This window comes from Zeus faber (genome assembly GCF_960531495.2).
Source record: "Zeus faber genome assembly, chromosome: 11".
Lineage (NCBI taxonomy): Eukaryota > Metazoa > Chordata > Actinopteri > Zeiformes > Zeidae > Zeus > Zeus faber.
This window is the reverse complement of record NC_137205.1, coordinates 16,152,314-16,172,631: the sequence shown is the minus strand read 5'-3', so window position 1 is coordinate 16,172,631 and position 20,318 is coordinate 16,152,314. Positions and strand designations below refer to the sequence as shown.

The window sequence follows — 20,318 nt, the reverse complement described above, 5'->3', positions numbered from 1 at the left end:
CGGGGAAAAACACACACACACACACACACACACACACACACACACGCGGCTCCTCAAAGCTGCCCCCCCTTCACTGCTGACACACACACACACACACGAACACGCACGCACGCACACACACACGCACCCACGCACGCACACACACACACGCACACACACACACACATAGTTGCAGGGTGCCCTATATTTCCATCAATGTTACCAAAAAAAGGCAACAGCAGAGAGAAAGTGTAAACACATGCACCCACACGAACATACCGCTAGTTAATCCAACTGTCATTTCGACAAATTCTTCGCCTCCCCCCCTCCCTCAGTTCTTCCTCGGCCTTTCTCCAAAACACACACACACATACACGCACACAAACAAACACACACGCGGCCATAGAGGCCACGGTGCTGGTGAATGGTGGTCTTTGAGAGCGGCCTGGCCCCGGGCCACATGAGGCGGTCGTGTCTGAGAGGCACCAAGGACACAGGTCACCAGGTTTGCCGACCCGCCGAGATATGACCACCAGCACACACATGCACACACACACACACACACACACACACACACACACATATAGAGGGGGCAGGGGGGGGTTGGGGGTCAAGCCCAATCAACCGCAGATAAGGGGATGATGCGCGTATATGCCCGGCCCCTGTTGGAGCCTCCCCGACACACATCAAGCCTTACACTGTGTCCTTGCTTACAACACGCAACAAGAAGTGGACGCCGTACCATACACCGTGCGCCTCGGGAGTCTTCCAGGACTTCCTGACCTGTAAAACGTCTCCCATTCACAACTTCGGCGACCAGCCGGCGACACGTGACCGCCGCACGGGCCGTTCCCATTGGTCGAAAGCGAGGAAGTGTGTATAGGTTTGAAAAAAAAAAAAAAAAACGTGAAACGAATGCTCGGAGCACATTGGAGTAGAGAGGGTTCTGTTGGCAAACACTCCAACCCAGCTGTGAAAACAAACATGTTGTGATCTGTCAAAGACGATACTATATCTACACCTCTCTCTCTCTCTCTCTCTCTCTCTCTCTCTCTCGCTTACTTTTTCCCAGCTCTCTATGACTCTAGACTGGGTGGGTCCAACTACAACTTAATGTGTCTAGAATTACACAGTGAAAAACACACACACACACACACACACACACACACACACACACACACACACACACACACACACACACACACACACATTGCCAGGAGGATTGGGCTTCATTGTTTGGCTAAAGCAGCAGAAAATCATCTGTCATCCACATTTAAATGGGTAAAACCCCTTATGCTCGGCACAGAGCAGGGATCTGCTTTGTCCAAATCCTGCTCTTATCCACTGGGTATTGGTGGTGGTGAGGGTGGGGTGGGTTGCAGCAAATTGGCCTCGGACCAATGATATAATCCGCAGTATGCGAACCTCACAAGAGGCGACCCACAGCGTGGAACTTCTGCATGTGTGCGAGTGGAACTTTGGACTGCAAGTCAAAGTCTGGTCGCTGTACGCTCTCGCATCCCCCTCGGTGGCGGAGCGCCATCGGCTCGAGTCTGCAGTGCGAGCGGAGAGCCACTCCGGGGGTTTCTACACACAAAAGCCCCTCTCTGTCTCGCCCGGGCTCTCGCTCCACGTGTAAGCCATTAACTAAACCTCCACAATGGCTTCTAGAGTTCATCTCTTCGAGTGTGTTAAGGGGCAACACAGCCCCCCGGTTCATCCCACCGTCGGCAGCCTCATGACAGCGGTTTCGGGAGGAACACGGCGGTTTGTAAAGTTTATAAAAAAAATCAGTGGTCAACAGATTGAAATATCTGCTATCATGTGAGTTTGTCTCGTATTGAGTTTTGGAAACTTCGTTGAAGGAAAACATCTGAACAAATGGACAATATTCTCTCATCTCCTATTGGAACCGACTCTGTCCAATAATGTCGTAATATTGACTGACATTATCTTGATTCCGTGTTACGCAATCCGTCTCATTTTCACTTGTTTTAAGCAAAGTCGACCAAACACAACTGCAGATCTGCACGGGCTGCAAGGGAAACTCCTCCGCACCGCGGGATGATTTTACAGCTCAGTAAAAGGCAAGAGACATTTTGAAAAGATTTTGCATAAAATAAACATCCCAATTCATTCCCATAGTCGGTGTCGGATGGATTACACTACAAGAACTCCATTAAAAATTGATTTCTTCGACATCCAAATGTTTTGCCTCCGAGGGTTCTGTTCTGTTTTGTGAACGTTCATCCGGAAAGGCGGACCCCGCCACCAACAATGGAAACAGCACATAGAGACATTTACAGCTATTCTCATTTATTGACCTTATGTATGTGCTCCCATAACCGAAATATATAAGAACGGTTGTTTCTGGAATGTTTCTTGTGAACCTAAGTCTCAAAAATCCACATTTTTTTTCACAAAACAATCTTTCGGATTACCACTTTTATGTTTTCGACGCGGACGGGGGAGCCCTCGTGAATCACACCCAGTTGAAGGTGCTTCCACCTCAGACCGGTGTTAATAGTGATTGCGGAGGAAAAGACCAGGGAGCGAGTCCAGGTAGTGAGTCACGGCATGCGGACTTTACATTGGGATTTTAGGTCGATCCCAAAAACAACCGCCATGACTGAGAGGTTATGTTTGTGTGTGAAAGCTTGTGCCTGCACATGCATGTGTGTGGGTGCGTGCAAAGCCCAGTGGCGGGTGGCTGTGAAGTTTGGGCAAGGGGTGTCGGCCTGCCCCCATGCAGACTTCCTCGCCCGTACGGAGGGTCGATGGATGCTTTTTCAAAGGCAGCATTGTCCCCTCTGTTTAGCCTCCATCTCTCTCTCTCTCTCTCTCTCTCTCTCTCTCTCTCTCTCTCTCTCTCTCTCTCTCTCTCTCTCTCTCTCTCTCTCTCTCTCTCTCTCTCTCTCTCCCCCCCACAGCCCTCCCCCCTTCTCTCCCCAGCAGAGTAAACACGGGCTAGAACTAAAGAGAGAGAGGGGGGCATAGTGAGGGGAGAAGAGGGTGAGGATGAAGGGAAAGGGAAGAGGAGCGCTGAAAGAGAGTTCTGTGTGTACATCCTCTCGGAGACCCCCCACCTTCCCCACACACACACACACACACACACACACACACACACACACACACACACACACACACACACACACACACGCCAGTCTAAGGGACACATTTCCGGCGGAGTACTACATAACCCCCACCCGTTCCATGTAGAAGTCAGTGGACGTCCTCCTTCCCTTTGATGGGGGGCTATGGCTGAGGGGGTTAAGGGTGAGATTCAGAGCAAGACGTGTTTGGACGCCTCGAAACCCAGCCCCCCGGCTCTAGGCTCACACGGATCAATGCTGACCTCTGAACCACAGATGTCTCTTTTACCTGAACCTTTTCTAAAATTACGTCTTTGCACAAGATCATATGTCGGCGTACTCTAATGGGGTGGAGATGCAGACAAAAGGGCACCTGGGAATATCAAAATAGTAGAACAGTTAATATAATATTAATATAGGGCTGTGTGGGGATCTTTCAATAGTTATAGAGAACATATGACAGAAAAAATTCCCATCATATACGATTCGAGATATGGACTTTTTTTTAATTTTTTTTAACTTAAACTAATATCATTGAAACTGCCATTTTGTTTTTAATTATCCTGAATTCAACCAGATAATCCCAGCAAGACTAGGAAACTATTTTTCAATAGAGCTGGACCGATGTATTGGACCTTAACCCAAACCCTCTGGATTTTTAATTCATACCCAGATATCATTAACGATCAATATTTTCTAAGATCGATCTGTCCGTCTATCAATTCATCTATCTTGCCCAGAGATCCTGTATCACTGCCGGGTGAGAGTTTTTGAACCAACGAGAGCAAAAGGGAGAGAGAGAGAGAGAGAGAGTGAGAGAGAGAGAGAGAGAGAGGAGAAAGACCGTGTGAGAGGGAAAGAGTTACTCGAGTGAGTGAGAGCACAAGACAAAGAGCCAGACTGAGAAAATGGGGAGAACGTGGAGGAGAGTGAAAGGGAGAGAGAGGAGAAGGAGAGAGGAGGAGGAGGAGGAGGAGTACATGTGAGTGTATGTGTGTGTGACCCCCTCTAAGGTTGGCCGTAACGGAATCTCCCTCCCGCTGTGACCCTGGGAGGTGGTCCGCAGGAGGCAACCATCCCTCCCCGAGGCTCCCACGGAGACACACACACACACACACACACACACACACACACACACACACACACACACACATACACACACACACAAACACACATCTGTTCTGTGTGTGCATGTGCGTGCATGTGTGTGTGTGTGTGTGTGTGTGTGTGTGTGTGTGTGTGTGTGTGTGCATAAAAGAGTGTGGTATTCGCACGTCAAATTTTATATTTTTAACTCCTATGCAGAGAGAGAAGAGTCGATTTTTTTCAAAAGTCGCACCTCCAATATTTACACATTTGACTCATCGACTGAAAGTTTGTTGACAACGTCAACGTCGCCCAACTTTCATCATCACCAGATCTATCTCTCAACGCTGACCTTGAAGACAAAAAGTATAAAATCGACAAAAAATATAAGGAATTCAAAGACCTTCAAGCTGTCCCACGGACACCCAGAAGTGCATCCGATATAAATTTATTCGCCAAATTGTGTTGGTGTAAATATATTGGGTAGGTTGAATTCTCATCATGTTGTTTATTCACATTGTTCTGGGAGTGTGAAGGTTTCGAGGGAGAGAGAATAAGCGCCCTGAGTACTTTGTAGGTTCTACCCTTCATTGTAAAAAAGGAGGGAGACGCCGCTACAACTTTTAACGACTCCATCCCAGCGCTCCCCGAAGTTGTAGCGCGGCTCCGAAACGACACGACTTCCAACGCCAGACCCCGTTCCTCCCCTCGGGCCCCGGGGACACATCACTACATGCCCACGATGGTCCGAGGTCTTAGCTATGCGTGACGCTCCCCTGTGAGAATGACCTGCAGCGGTGGTCCGAGAGGACCCCCCGCTGGACGCTCCCTGTCTAGACCTGCTGTTTTCTCCATTGGCCAGGTGGGAGAGGCTGGAGGTCAAAGGTGAATGGATGCAGCCGGGTGTGGCAGCGTGAACTCTGACTTTTGACTTTTAAAGAGGATTCTGCAGCTGAAGTATGGCCCGGGGCAGTGGACCCCGACAGAGCTTAACTCTGAAGAAATTGTCAAGAAAGACAATCAGAAACACCATCGTCATCATCAATCCCTGGTAATTATCATGATCATAATTAGTACTATTATCCTTATTATTATTAGAAACAGTAGTAATATTTCTGTCAGTATTATTATTTATCCATTATTATTATTATCACCACTAACATACTGCTATTTTACCATACTATACATTAGGGCTGGGGTGATATATATCACAATATTTTTGGACAAATACCTCAAAATTGATAATTTGACCATTTTTGGGGGGGGTGACAACTGGTGCTTTCATGACATATTTACGCACAAGAAATATTTGAGAAACAATCATTAATAATGTGGATATTATCACAGTATACAAAGTTCAGATAATTGTATTCCCTGTAACACAGCTTTAAAGACAACATTTAACGATATTACAATAACCAAAATCCCAAGTCTCATATTATGATCGATATTATATTGATATATTGTCTAAACCCTATACTTGTATTATATTCTATAAGCATATTATACCATACTATAGCACTATAGCATATTACCACATTTGCTTTGTAAACTCTGTTCCATAAAAAAGCTATATCAATATATCAATAAACGTGTATTATTGCTTGTTCTTCCTTAATCATTAGTCCTCCCCCTGTCTGTTCTCCTTCTCCTCCTAGTGTTGATCTCTCTCTCTCGCTCTCTCTCTCTCTCTCTCTCTCTCTCTCACTCTCTCTCTCTCTCACTCACTCACTCTCTCTCTCTCTCTCTCTTGGGTGGGGGAGAAACGTTGTGAGCGACCCCACCTCGCCCGAGGTGCACACACCCTGACTGCAGCCCATGTCTCGCCCAAATACACCCACACACACACCAGCGGTGAGTCAGTCCACACCAACACACACACACACACACACACACACACACACAAACACACACACACACACACACACACACACACACTCTGAGTTAAAAAAAAAAATCTTCCTGCTTCTGAATTTCTCGGCCAGCCACCTCCTCCGACAGGAAGCCTTGGTTTCCACTCCTCCTCTGGGCCTCTCCCTCTCTTTCTTTCCCGCTCCTCCTTTCCATTCTCCCGTTGTCCTCCTGTTGCTGCTTTCACTTTATTCATCCCGCCCTTCCATTCTTCCCTTCTCCAGCTTCCACAACCCCTCTTCGGAGTTCATTTAACCTCATCCTTCATAAGACATCTCTTCTCCTGAGACTCCTCCCCTCTTTGCCTGCACCGCTCATCAACACCACCCGGCCTCAAACCCCCGTCGCAAAAATAAAGAGCAGGAATACATGGGAGGTTATGTAACATCAGTGGATACACAGGGCGATCGGGGGGAAAGTGGGAATTTGGGGAATACTGACTAGCGAGAATACTGATGGGAGCACAGAGTAGCGGAGAGTAGAGGGGGTAGAAAGACATAAGACGTACATTTAAAAGTGCATGAACAAATAAAGAAAGAAAAGAGAGAGTGAGACGGGGGGCGGGTAAAGAGACAGACGCAGCAGGGGGGGGAGGAAGGGAGGGATCTGCCATGATGACAGAAGCAGGGAGGAAAGGAGGAAGGGAGGGAGGAAGGGACGGAGGGAGGGATGAAGAAACAGAGAGGGGGGGGGGGGGAGGAGGGGGAGTGAAGGAGGGAGAGCCGGTGCAACAGGAAAGACTCTCAGTGAGCTCGCCGTGGCCCCCGGCCAGAGCGTTCAGACACTGAGGAATTCCAGGCGGAGAGCGGGGAGGGAAGCATGGAGGCGTGGGGGGGGCGGGTGGGTGAGAAGGGCGGGCTTAACTTGCGGTCTAGCATTAAAGGCGAGTGTTACCAAAATTTAAACGCCATTTGTACACCTCAAATTACAGTGAGTCAATGGAGTCCACTATATGCAGAAAAAATAAAGTATATCATTGTACTTTCAGGGGAACAAAGGTTGCACCAGCGGTACGCTGTAAAGCCCGAATCTGGACTTTGAAGTACCACTGAGGTACAGATTTGTCAGTAGAGGTACAAAATTACAAATGCCAGGGGTACAATGAGCGTACCTTATGACAAGCCCATGTACCCCGAAAGGTACAATGCTGTACTTTTTATTTTCTCAGAATACAGCGGCGGTTATCAGATATTAGTGGGTTTTTTTTTTATTATACTGTCAGAGTGCATGTTAATGATGAGATGTTAATGACACTAGACCATCAAAAAAAGGTATATGATCATGGTTTGAAAAAGACAATTTGAAAAAGGTTAAGACGGGCACGTGATGCACACTGAGACTATGCCACCAGTGGTTCCAGCGACAGCCTTTTGACTGGGATCTGACACTGTGACACTGGGTGGGTAAGGAAGCCAAAGCGGGGATTATAACACCACACACTGACCCCACAACAGTTCAGGGTGGTGGGGGATTGTGGGTGGGATGGAGGAATGGATGGATACTTTGATGAATGGATGGGGGAATGGATGGATGCTTCCATGAATGGATGGGGAATGGATGGAGGAATGGGTGGATGCTTTGATGAATGGATGGAGGAATGGGTGGATGCTTTGATGAATGGATGGAGGAACGGATGGATGCTTCGACAAATGGATGGGGAATCGATGGATGCTTGGATGAATGGATGGAGGAATGGGTGGATGCTTTGATGAATGGATAGAGAAATGGATCGATGCTTGGAGGAATGGATGGATTCTTTGATGAATGGATGGAGGAACAGATGGATGCTTCGACAAATTAATGGGGAATGGATGGATGCTTCGATGAATGGATGGGGAATGGATGGATGCTTTGATGAATGGATGGAGGAATGGGTGGATACTTTGATGAATGGATGGAGGAATGGATGGATGCTTGGAGGAATGGATGGACGCTTTGATGAATGGATGGAGGAATGGATGGATGCTTCAAAGAATGGATGGGGAATGGATGGGTGCTTTGACGAATGGATGGAGGAATGGATGGATGCTTTGACGAACGGATGGAGGGACGGACGGATGCTTCGACGAACGGATAGATTGGACGAGGTTGGGAGCTCACGGCAGCGACGGAGCACCACCGAGTCACGTGAAGATAAGAATTTCACTTCGTCAGAAAACAAAAAAAAAAAAAAAAATTTTTTTAAACCTTCCGGGAGAGCGCCGGGTCTGAGGTGAAACGAAACGGAAGAGCAGCACAACAAGCTCATCTCCCTCGTGCCGTCGGCGCGGCAGGAAGGCGGCGGAGCTCACCTCGGGCGGGAGTGTCACTCGTTTACGAACGCGTTTAGCGCCGGCTGGCAATCAAACCGTTTTGACGGAACAAAAAGCTCGGGAGGGGGAGGCCGCGGGGAGGAGGAGGAGGGCGAGCGGCGCGTCGGCGTGCGTCTCGTAAAGAGTCGCTAATGACTATTATCAGAAGCGTGTGTGTCTGAGGAGCACGTGCTGCCGAGTCAGCGCTCGGGAGGAGGAGACTTCACCGCTCAAACGCCTGGAACGCCAGTCGCCGCTTTGCACCATCCTCTTGTTTACTAAAATCCTTTCATTAACCCCGGTTTGTCCCGATCCATCCTCCCTCCTCTTCTTCGCCGGGATAATGATACCGAACCAAAACACCCCCAACACCCCACACCCCCCGAGCTCTGACTCAGTGTCTAAGCTACTCACACAAAGTTGACGCTCAAAGGCGCTGCAACGCCAGGGCGGGGGAGGCTTTGAAGGGCGGTGAGTAATCTGACAATAACGTGGGGCATTTCACAACATGGTACCCTCGCACGGCAGTAGAGCAGAAAGCCCCCCAGGATCCGCCGACCGGAGCTGGGGGCGGGGGTGGGGTGGACCACAATCCATGAGAAGAGTGAAGAGCAGCCAGCGAGAGTGTGTGTGTGTGTGTGTGTGTGTGTGTGTGTGTGTGTGTGTGTGTGTGTGTGTGTGTGTGTGTGTGTGTGTGTGTGTGTGTGTTTGTACTTGGGGCTGGGTGTGATAGATGTGATATAATGGACCCTCCACCCTGGACCAATTCTGACCCTCCCACTATATACCTCCGCTGGGCCTCTCCACCTCCTGCGGTCTCCCAAACTGCTTTCCATTCCTTGGCTCCACCACCACCCCTCCACCCCCCATTAACTTACGAGATCCGCACCGCTCGCTCGGCCAATTCCTTTGGCTACACATTCCCATAGTCTCTCAAGGTTCCTTTTCTCACCCTACCCTACCCTCTCTCTCTCTCTCTCTCTCTCTCGCTCTCTCTCCCCCTCCCACTCTCTCTCTCTCTCTCTCTCTCTCTCTCTCTCACTCCCTCTCTCTCTCTCTCTCTCTTTCCCTCAGAGTCTCATTCCTGTGGCCTCTCCCCACAGGCAGTGATGCAATCCTCCGACTCCTGCACGCAATCACCCAGTCTGGAGTCGGCTCTCCAGCCAAGCAGGGGCGTAACCGCACATCGCTCGGTAGGAAAGCAAAGAAGGGATAAGAGGAGGAGGAGGAGGAGGAGGAGGAGGAGGGAGGTAAACACAGCCGAGTGGAGAAGGGAGAAGCAAACGAAAGGAAAGAAACGTTTCAGGCTGTCACAACTGGCGGCTCGATGGAGGAAAACTCCCACGATAAAAGTTAACAGCTCGGTTTTACAGCCCGGGCATTTTCACTAAACCATTCTTTTTCCACATGGGGATAATGTTTTTGGGTTGTTTTTTTTTGCCGTGTTGGTGGGGTAGAAGGGTGGGAGCCTCAGGTGGTTGGGTTGGGGGAGTGGCGGTCGTACTACTCTGGGTCCTTCCAAACTTAGCTTCGGGGAAGAGCTAGGCTAGATCTAGGACCAAGGCTGTGTCGGCTGTGTCCTCTCCTTCTGGGATCAGCCGACAAACACCAATTAAGTCAACACACCATCAACACACCGACCAGCCGTATCAGGGGAGCGCGGGTCAAACACGAGGCTGGTGGAGTTTTTCGGGAACTGACTAGCTCTTCTATGCTACTCCTCTGCAGAAGGCATAAATATGTCAAAGCCGCCGTGTTAACATTCTCTCCTGGGGTCCATACTTTTCCAGAGGAACCCCCCCCCACCACCACCACCTTTCAAGCGTATTTCCTTCCTGGAGCATGGCAGATGAACTATGTGAATATTGTGCGTATGGTGATGTGCGAAGGTTGCGCTGTGGCCTGAAAACGTACCCGCAAGGAGAGATCTCATCCAACCCAGCAGACCCAAAACGAGCCGGAAAGTCCGATTACTACGCTTTTTACGGCCGCGCATAAAGGGAAGCCCTGAGATGGCAAAATGTGTTCTTCAACACACACATACCCAAGTCGGTGTAAGAGGCAATAACACACACACGAACACAGGACCGCCCCCCACCACCACCACCACCACCACCACCACAACACACACACACACAACAACCACACCTTGTTGGCTTTGCAGGGGCAGACCTCTCCCAAAGGCGCCGCGGCAGAAATGAGCAGAAGGTCACGTCAGGAATGCAAGAAACCGGCACCTGCATAACCTTTTGAAATATCAGGTTGAACACTCAAGGGCACACTCACACGCACACACACACACACACACACACACACACACACACACACACACACACACACACACACACACACCCACAGACATAGACGGCGGAAAAAAAAAGGCTGCTTGTGACCACTTCTCAACAAATCGGATCAATGCTACAACTTCAGAAGAGGAGATTTGGGCCCAAAACGCATCGCGCCCGTGTTGGGCTCGCATCTCGAGACCTAGCAGAGGGTGTCGCTGACTAAACCCCCCCACCACCACCACCAGCTCCACCACCACCACCACCACCACCAGCGCCACCACCACCACCAGCAGAGTTTCTCACAAGGCGCCTCTGGGAGCACAAGGCAGCTGCGGTCGAGTTCCACGGGAGACATGTTTGCTGTGATCCTTCACTGGTGAAAACCGAACGGCTGCTCCAAGCCACCGGGTAGGAGAACATGGGAGGGTATCCAAAAACATTCTCTCTCTCTCTCTCTCTCTCTCTCTCTCTCTCTCTCTCTCTCTCTCTCTCTCTCTCTCTCTCTCTCTCTCTTTCTCTCTTTCTCTCTCTCTCTCTCCATCCCTCGTACCCTCTTCCTCCTCTTCCATGCAGTTAACTGTGAGCGGAGGGCATAATTAATAGGGTCGACTACAGCGAATGGAAAGTGTGGTGCGATAAGGAACAACCCTGCTCTTTATTTCTGCGTCGCTCGCCGGGTTCGACGCGCTCCGGCCTTCCCACGTCAACATGGAGGACGAAGCCGGCGCTGGTTCTGCAGCGCAAGCCCTCAAACGCTCAGAGGATCAGAGACGCTACAAGTCTGTAATGACTTATTCAACTTGTACCGCCAGCGTTACATAATGTGACATCGAACACACACACACACACACACACACACACACACACAAACACACACACACACACACACACGCAGAAACTCATGCACACTCTTAGACACACACACACACACATTCAGAACCGCATCAGCGCACAGCAGGCTGGCTGCGTCTGGAGGAGTTCAGTTCAGTTCAGAGCACGTTGGGTAGAGCTCCAGCTTTTGGGAGGGGTGCAGCTTGTCTCACAGTCATTTCCTGGACGGGGTTATTATGGCACCACACACACACACACACACACACACATGCACAGACACACATGCACACACATATAAGAAACAAACCCCTACGCCTCCCCCTACGAGCTCGACCCCAGTCGCCTTCATTTGTTTGCAACTCGCTAAGTGATAGTCGTGCTCCCTGGGTAACATGGCATCGTCTTCAATGGCCGCGGTAATGCGAGTCCCAGCAGCGGCTTTTACGCAACAGGGGCCGGTGGGAGTGGCGGGCAGAGGGTCTTTTTTCCGTGCCGTGTCGCTGAGGCCCGGCAGACCGGTCATGGGGGCCGCCATAATGTTTCAATTTTCAGCGAGTTTCTTTCTCTCGCAAGAATTCCTGGGAGAGACCACGCCCTGTCTCCGGGGAGGGAAGGGTGACACCTGTGCACCAGCCATGCCGCGTTAGGGAGGAAGAGAGAGGGGAGAGAGAGAGAGAGAGAGAGAGACACGGATGGCGGGGGTGCAAGGCACGCAGAGACAGATGTGTTGCAGGAGCTAGGGCCAGAGTGAGCGTGTGTGTGTGTGTGTGTGTGTGTGTGTGTGTGTGTGTGTGTGTGTGTGTGTGTGTGTGTGTGTGAGTGCGTGCGTGAATGTGTGTGTGTGTGTGTGTAGAAAGAGGAGGAGAAGAGTTGAGGCTCCGCCCTCGAAGCCAAAGTATATTGAAAAAAAGAAGAAAACAGGAAGAGACAGAAACACTAAACAGCGGAGAGCAATTAGCAGAGTAAGTGACATGATGGAGGTGTTTGCGTGTGTGTGTGTGTGTGTGTGTGTGTGTGTGTGTGTGTGTGTGTGTGTGTGTGTGTGTGTGTGTGTGCGTGTGTGAATGTGCATGTGCATGTGTGTGTGTGGGCGGGGAGGGTCTGTATTCCACTGGACGTGGAGCCACTGAACTAGACACAGCAACAAGGGAGATGGAAGAGCTTCTGAGGATTTGGGACCTCATCCCGCCTACCATACCCGCATTTCAATCCCTCTGGCGCCTCACCCCCCCAGCAGTGCCACACACACACACACACACACACACACACACACACACACACACACACACACACACACACACACATACATGTGGGGTTTGCATACACAAAGCTTATGATGTATTTTCCTTGTGTGGCAGTGCCAGCCCAACTGCTGTCCTGTTCTTACCGTTTACGTGAGGTGGCTGGTGTCTCTAAGAGACCCACCCACTCATATCACCGCACACACACACACACACACACACACACACACACACACACACACACACTTACACACTGTGTGTGGCTGTGTCTTAGCTCAGCTGAGAGACAGACTCCACCCTAAAGCCTTTTATCTTCTACTGCTTCCATCAGAGAGAATGAACAAGGAAGCAAGGGGGGCAAAAAAGAGAGCCAGATGCAGAGGGACGGGTGGAGCGAGAGATGGGGACAGCCAAAATGCTGTAAAATGGAGAAGCACTAAAGCCTTAATTTAACGTTTTTGGCTCGCGGCAAACCCCCAGCTATCTTTGACCAAACACATCAAACTGCAAGGTTTCATGAAATGTGCCGTGAACGACTGTCACTACTGGAAAGGGGCAGTAAACGGGAAGGAGGATCTAAATTAGTGCTGAAGGTCAGGGCAACGCGCATGCCCTCAAACAATCAATAACAACATTTAGAATCAATTACGGAACAGTCAGGCCCACTCTGACAGACTGGAAATGTATTGAGGCCTGAGCAAACAAGAAAACAATGATACTTAAAGAAGCAATCTAAGCATCTAGTACCAGAGAGACAGTGCTGAAGACATGCCAGGTCGATACCAAGGACCTCCTCCACCGGGTCAACAACCGCACCCTTCAGGGGGTGACGCCAAAGCCGAGAAGCCGAACGTTAGTTCATGTAAACACGTGAGGTACTAAGTGGTTGCCTCCTGGATTCTCACCTCAAAGGTATAGGGCGCAGAGCGTTGTACAGTTTTCCCCTCATAAGGCGCAGGCAGCGAAGGAACATGTGAATTAAATTAGCTCTGGCAACATCTCCATAATACCACAGAGAGGGTAAACAGTTGCAGGCCAAACTTTTTTTTTTCACTCTCTCCCTCTCTTTTTCTCTGCATGTATAAGATGAAGAATGCCTTATATAATCTAAATGGCTGGCGTTGAAGCTTGGGTCTCATGGAAAGTGGGCGAGGAAAATGTGAGTCGGTAGGGGGTGGAGGGGGTGGGGGCGCTTGTTGTAGAGAAGCAAGAGTTGAAAGCGAGGATATGGAGACCAAGGGATTCGGCGGGTGGGTGGAGGCGGGGGGTGAAGGGGGCAAAGTCTGTACGCTCGCTAACAGGACTGGATATGCCCAGACAGAGAAACGCAAGCTCGACCCGGGCCCAGACTTGAGAGCCTGATTTGAGTTTCACCCCTCCCTCTCTTCTCCCTCTCTCTCTCTCTTTCTCTCACACTTTTTTTTTTTGTAATAAAGAAAAACTCATCTTTTCCTCCCTTTGTGCCCTTCAGCCAACTTGTGACTCCTCGGTCGTCCTCAGAGCGGCCAAGCCCGGCCTCGGTTTCTCTCCGTCTTCTTCAAACAAGCAGGCCCACGTGTACAAACCCCATAGTACATCGACATACTGTAGTACTGCAGCACTGTTGTGGGTATTCTGCAGAATCCGGCGTCCTGGCCAAGCGAGTAAATAATAATACAAACCAGCTGTGTCTCTGCTTTAACTGCTACGCTGCTGACAGATCACTGTGTGGCTCGCAGCTCCCTGAGCAAAAATCTGAGGATATCTCAGAGGCTTCAGCAGGTTCCATGTTCCATGTTTACAATCATCTTGGGGTTATATATTAAGTACGGCCAGGAACCCAAATTGGACTTTGTGAACCCAAACTATCTTCTTTTCCTTCCCCTCCTATGTTAATGTCATTAGGTGGCTGTTTATGTCTCCAAATCGTCTTTCCTCCCAAGTCCTGTCTCCAACCTTTCCCCATCATGTGCGTCCTACTCTGCGAATCGTGTGAGGGACTCCTGCGAGGCCGAATTTCCCGTCACGCGAGGAGTGCCGCACACGGGCGGGGACAGACGGAGCGTTATGGAGTAGCGGAACGGGGTGGGAGAGAGCGGCGGGGCAGGGCGGCGTAGCTGGAGCGAGGCACTGAGTTGTCTGTGTTTATTTTGGAAATGCAGACCTGCAGGCTTGCGGCACAGGAACTGACCCCGAAACTTCACCACGGCAGATTCTGGCCCCAGAAAGAGCGAGCCCTGCTCTCGCTTGGGTTGTCCCACACAGGTGGATTAGAACGGGGGTGACAGACATTATACCCTTGACAAAACCGTTTAACCTACTCCCCCGGGGGGCCCAACAATGGTCTGTTCCAGCCGGAAATGGTAAGGTGGTTAGGTGATTAGTAGTTATAGTTTAACCGGAGAAAAATGCATGGTCTGCGAGCCCGGCGACAGCAGGAGAGCAGGGCAGAATGTCCCGGTCTCCTTCAACTCGCACAGCAGTGTGAGTCAGGCCTTGCGGGGCTCAGTGTCCGCTCTGTGTAAGGTTCCAGGAGTCAAACCCCCCCCCCCTCACACACACACACACACACACACACACACACACACACACACACAGATACATATCAGGCCAAGCAACAGATGTGTTACCTTCACGATTCCTCACATGGCAACTATTACTAAGATAGTGCGTAAAGGAAGGCAGCAAATGAAGTGGAGTCAAGTTTTCCTCTACTGCACCGGGGCTAAAATGTTATTGTGATGATCGAGGGGTCAAATCCACTGGAACGCCCAACTGGAAGTAATTGTGTGTCCAGTAATACATTTATCTCCTGTGTGTCTATTTGTAAAGGGTCTCAGTAAAAAGAGCAAATAGACTATAAACTCATATTTCCTATTTCCTAGTATTCTCCCTTGAGACTCGAAAGGAATCAGCGTTGGGGACACTTTTTGATCCATACTGTAGGATCACACAGGGCCAATGCCCAGGCCCAATCGTGATACAATATAATTTCCATTCGTACACTATACTGCCACATTTGTACTGCATACCGTTACTTGGTTCCGCACATCAGCTCGTTGTGCGAAAGCTGCATAAAGACAAAAATTTAAAAAAAAGAATTTTAGAATCCTCTCAAAGCGGCCTTTACAGGGATTTTGGAACGGCTCAGGGGTGTTATCAAGTCAAGTCAAGTCACACTCAGAGACATGCACTGTGAACAGTGAGACCTTCCAAAATGTGCATTAAGCCATCATTTTACAGTGGCCTTAAGTGACAGGCAACGATATGAGCCTGGTGCTATTTTTAACGCAGGGATAATTTCGCTGATGAAAGACGGTTTATTAGCACACATGCAAACATGGCGACTCGTCAACCGAGACAGGAAGGCGGAAAAAAACATTTGAGAGCGTTTTAAGCTGCTATGTAAATCCCCGTCAGGCCCATGGTATTCCCCTGTGGTAAACCAGAGGGAAGAGATGCATGATTGCAGCTGAGAAGTCATCTCTCCTCTGGCATTTCCAACAAAATTCAGCCTGAAACGAAGGTCGGGAGGTGAGATGTACAACTCCAATCAACATGTCAGGACAATCGCACTCTGCAACAGTGGTTTAATTTCTTCCACGGAGCAACATTGCGAATCTTTGAACAGTTTGAACAGTTGAGTCTTTGTTAGGGGGAGAGGAGAGTACATTTTATTGCGATTTTACACCAAAACTCTGAGGCCATACAGCTTTAAAGGTACCTCGAGAAAAGGGCAGGCGTTGTGACTATGGGTCTGAAAACATACAGTAAGTGGCTCTTATTCCCATGAAGATAAATGCTGCTGCGTATACGGTGCCTTGTCTCCTGCTGCTCCTACTCACTGTCCACTGTAATCCGTCCGCCTGCCGCAGAGTCCCTTTCAGCTTTTTGAGTAATCCCTGGCAGCAATGTAACCCCTAACCTGATATTAATTCAAACACTTGCACAAGCTCTCCTGGCGTAGCCTGTGCCACTTAAACCCCTACGACTGAGAGCAAGTGAAACCAGCAACGATTCCCACCCCCCCCCCATGACAAAATTATTTCAGTGATTGAGCCTCAGACTGCGAACGGTGTTTCAAAGGATTTGTTCCGCCGGATTTTGTCTTCCATCCTTGATGTTTCTTTGTGATGTCATGCTCTGCCTCGTCAAGCTATTCATTAATTGCACACGCGTCTCTTCATTTCAGCGAGAGCCTGGACTTTTCGAGCCTTTTTCCAAAACATTAAGTGTTGAGTGCTCTGCGGGGTTTTCAACCTCCCCACGACCACATGCCTAGCAGTTGCTCACTATGACGCGGGGACTTGCCATTAGGGCCCACCTTTTCCACCCTAAAAAGCAGCTGCCTTTCACTGACACAGCCTGGGGATCTGAGGGGTTGTGATGTCACCTCTGTGGTGAGGGGCAGGATCTAATGACGCATCCAAACACAAGAGGGATAATGGGGAACTGGCCAAGCGCAAGGCAGACCTACCATATTCAGAGTTAATTTGATGTATATTTCAGACACTGCTGTGCTGAAAAAGCTGTGATCCACAAGCACTTTAATTTGTGGTGCGGATGAAGCCCCGTGCAGCGGCGCTGGGAGCGAGCTGGTGTCAAACCTGTAGCTCCAACCAGGAATGTACCAGAGCTCTGTGCAAACTGTTGCTCATGCAGCCCCTCTCCAAGGATTTACATCTGGACACGGCTGTAGTAAAGACAACAATATGTATATCAAACAGGCTTTCTACCTCTCTCTCTTACACACACACACACACACACACACATACATCCTGGATGTGCGAGTGGAATGGCGCCGCAGAGATTCACAGCTGGAGCCCGGTGGACATCTGGCACTGCTGTGAAGCTGACAGCTTTTTTCAGTGCAGTCAGTTAAGAGCGTAGAAGAGAGGCATTGCCTACAATGACCCATATGCTGGTGGTAAGAGAGAGACGCGGCTCTGTCTGGCCCCAATCATTCACTCGGATGGATATTTGCTTGACCGGCGGTTGAACTGATCTAGGAGAAGAGCTCATCAGCTGATTGGATAAACAAAGCATCGGGATGTGAATGTCGTGACCACCTGCAAACATGGCTGCTCTCGCATTTTGTCGAGGGGTTATAGGTTAAATAGCATAGGCCTGGAGTGAGGGTGCTGAGGGAGAGTCAAAGTCCTTCATTCTGAGAGTACTTAGTACAGCCTGTGCGCCGCTATTGTTGTTTCTATGTGAGAGACGTCCATCTGAGCCGTGGCCTATTCTCACCAGTCCCATATGTCTACTATTGGTTTGACATCATATAACACACATAGCATCTGTCTCATCCAGTACACTCACCCATGTACTGTCTATATTCACCCCCCTGAATATATTGCTAAAATAAAGTCTAATCAGGTAAAATGCACACCCCTGGTAATGGGTTGCTGGACGACAAAAATATAGAAGAAGGAGATGAGAGCCTCCACACACTCATAGCTCCCGTGCGCTCATTTAATGTGGCATTCAAAAAGGATGTTTCATCTGGGTTAATGTCACAATAAGTAATTGCATCAGAGCTATGAGTATATGGCGATTCTTATCATCTCCTGATAAAATACAGTCGGACAACCTTGTTCCAAATACCATCCGGGGCCCCTGATTGTGCCTCGATTGGTATTGTGGCCTAATGCTTTATAATGATGAGGCCTTATTCTGCCTTGGCAGGGCTCCGCTCTTTCCCCTGGTGTCATCAGGGACAATGGGCCCATGGGAGGCACCCAATGGGGAGAGGCTCCCTCCAAAACCTTGTCTCAATGTGCACACAATTAGGGTTGAGGGACAGTGGAGTTGCTTAATTGGAGGAAAATAGCTCACTATCGAGGCCCCTACCTAAACTCCCTCTTCACTCCGATGTGACATAAACTTGCCTAAGCCAAATCACTTTGCAAGATGCAAACATTGACACCGCAATAAACAATTTATAGGCTGATGGATCCGATCGATTGTAAAAGCATTAAAGACGTTGACCTCTCTGGCAGACATTGTGACAGGCCACCAGAGCATCAGAGGCTCGAGTGGAGCAGCCCTCATCTTGCACAACAGCTGGGTGAGCTGATGCACAGAGGTGGTGCGGGCAGGATTTTTTTTTTTTGTCCTAAAAATGAGGATTTGTGGTTATGTGAGGATGCAGAAAAAGAAAAAGAAAAAAAGCCCCCCTGACACGGTGTATGCCTGCACGAATCCTCCAGCTCCAGACGCTGTCAAGACACTCGATGTGACCGGGCGGAGGAGTCCAGTCCGCGGGATGACTGCGGGCCAACGCACCGCTGCTGCAGACGCGGAAAAATAAATAGGTCACTCCGCCCTGGGTGCCCCGGTTGAACTCGAACCGTCTCACGTTTTGCCGGGATGCATTTGGACACACCGGGTCCAAAAACACAGAGGAAACGAACTGCGCACAGCGGGGTGACAGCATGTCACACTATCCTCAACGAGCTCCGTGGACTTCCAGACTAAAGCCTTACCTTTACAGGGAGGGGACGGGGGAGGAGGGGGGGGGGAGATGCCGCGGATCTTGCCCGAGATATCTCCGACTTTCTCCCCTCTTCGGGTTCAAACTTCCCTCTCAGCGTGTGGGGAAAGTGTCTTCTTCCAGTCTTCCTCGGTTCCCCTCGATCAAAACAGCGAACCGCGGCGCTGACACGTCTCGAGAAAACGCGACTGGGTGTCGAGAGAGGCGCTCCGTCCCCAGACCGCGGTCGGAACAACGTCTCAACATGGGAGAAGGAGAGTCTCAATTCTACTGATATCTGCGATGTGTTTACATGCGATCAGATATTCGTCGGTGAGTGTAAACACTCGGAAGAAGAAAAAAAAGAAAAATCCCGGAACAACAAAAAAAATGAAGACAAGTGGATTTGTCGTTTGTCACGCGTGGAAATAGCGCAGTTGGTCCATATTCTGAGCGCGTTGGCCGGCCGCAGCGCTGGTCCGAGTTGGGTTATTGCCTTTCTCCTCTGGGTGGTCGTCTCCTCCGGGCGGGGAGGGGGTCGTGGGAGGGGTGCTGCTGCCCCGCGGAGATGTCACGGAGAGTGGGGTGGCGGCGGTGGTGGGAGGGAGGGGGGGGGGGGCGGGTGGTCTCGGTCTTCGGTGCTGTATTTTTTTTATTTGTATTTTTTTTCCCCACCAGATGCAGAGTCGACTCCCGGTCGGATCACGGATGACGGTGTCCTGGATTTTATAATTTTTTTTTTTTTTGGGGGGGGGGGGGGATTTGGGAGGGGGAGTGGGGGGTTGGGGTGGGGTGGGTGGGTGTGGTGGTGGGGGTTCTCTGACTTGATCACCACTGAAGGAGACGTGGGTGATCAGACCGAGCACCGGACCCGCGCCACATCCACGTCCAGCCCGTGACTCCCTCTCCTCTCCTCGCTCTCCTCGCGCGCGGCGGACTCTGCCAGCTCAGCGCGTGCTGGCTGCTCCGCCCCCTCCGCCCCCTCCGCCCGTCCCCGTCCCCCTCCCCGCCCGTCCCCGTCCCCCTCCCCGCCCGTCCCCGCCCCTCCCCGCCCCTCCCCGCCCGTCCCCGTCCCCCTCCCCGCCCGTCCCCGTCCCCGTCCCCGTCCCCAGCAGAAAGTTCAGCCTACTTGAATTACATACGTA

At 50.3% G+C, this 20,318-nt stretch overlaps 1 protein-coding gene across 1 annotated transcript in view; it reads right to left on the bottom strand.

Annotated features, from left to right (window-relative positions):
- Positions 1-20,071, bottom strand: part of glis2b (GLIS family zinc finger 2b) — a gene marked incomplete at its 3' end in the record, with an annotated part of 27,694 nt that extends 7,623 nt beyond the window's left edge. Inside the window, exon 1 of the mRNA XM_080009962.1 lies at positions 19,187-20,071. The remainder of the gene's footprint in view (positions 1-19,186) is intronic.
- Between the last annotated feature and the right edge of the window lie 247 nt (positions 20,072-20,318).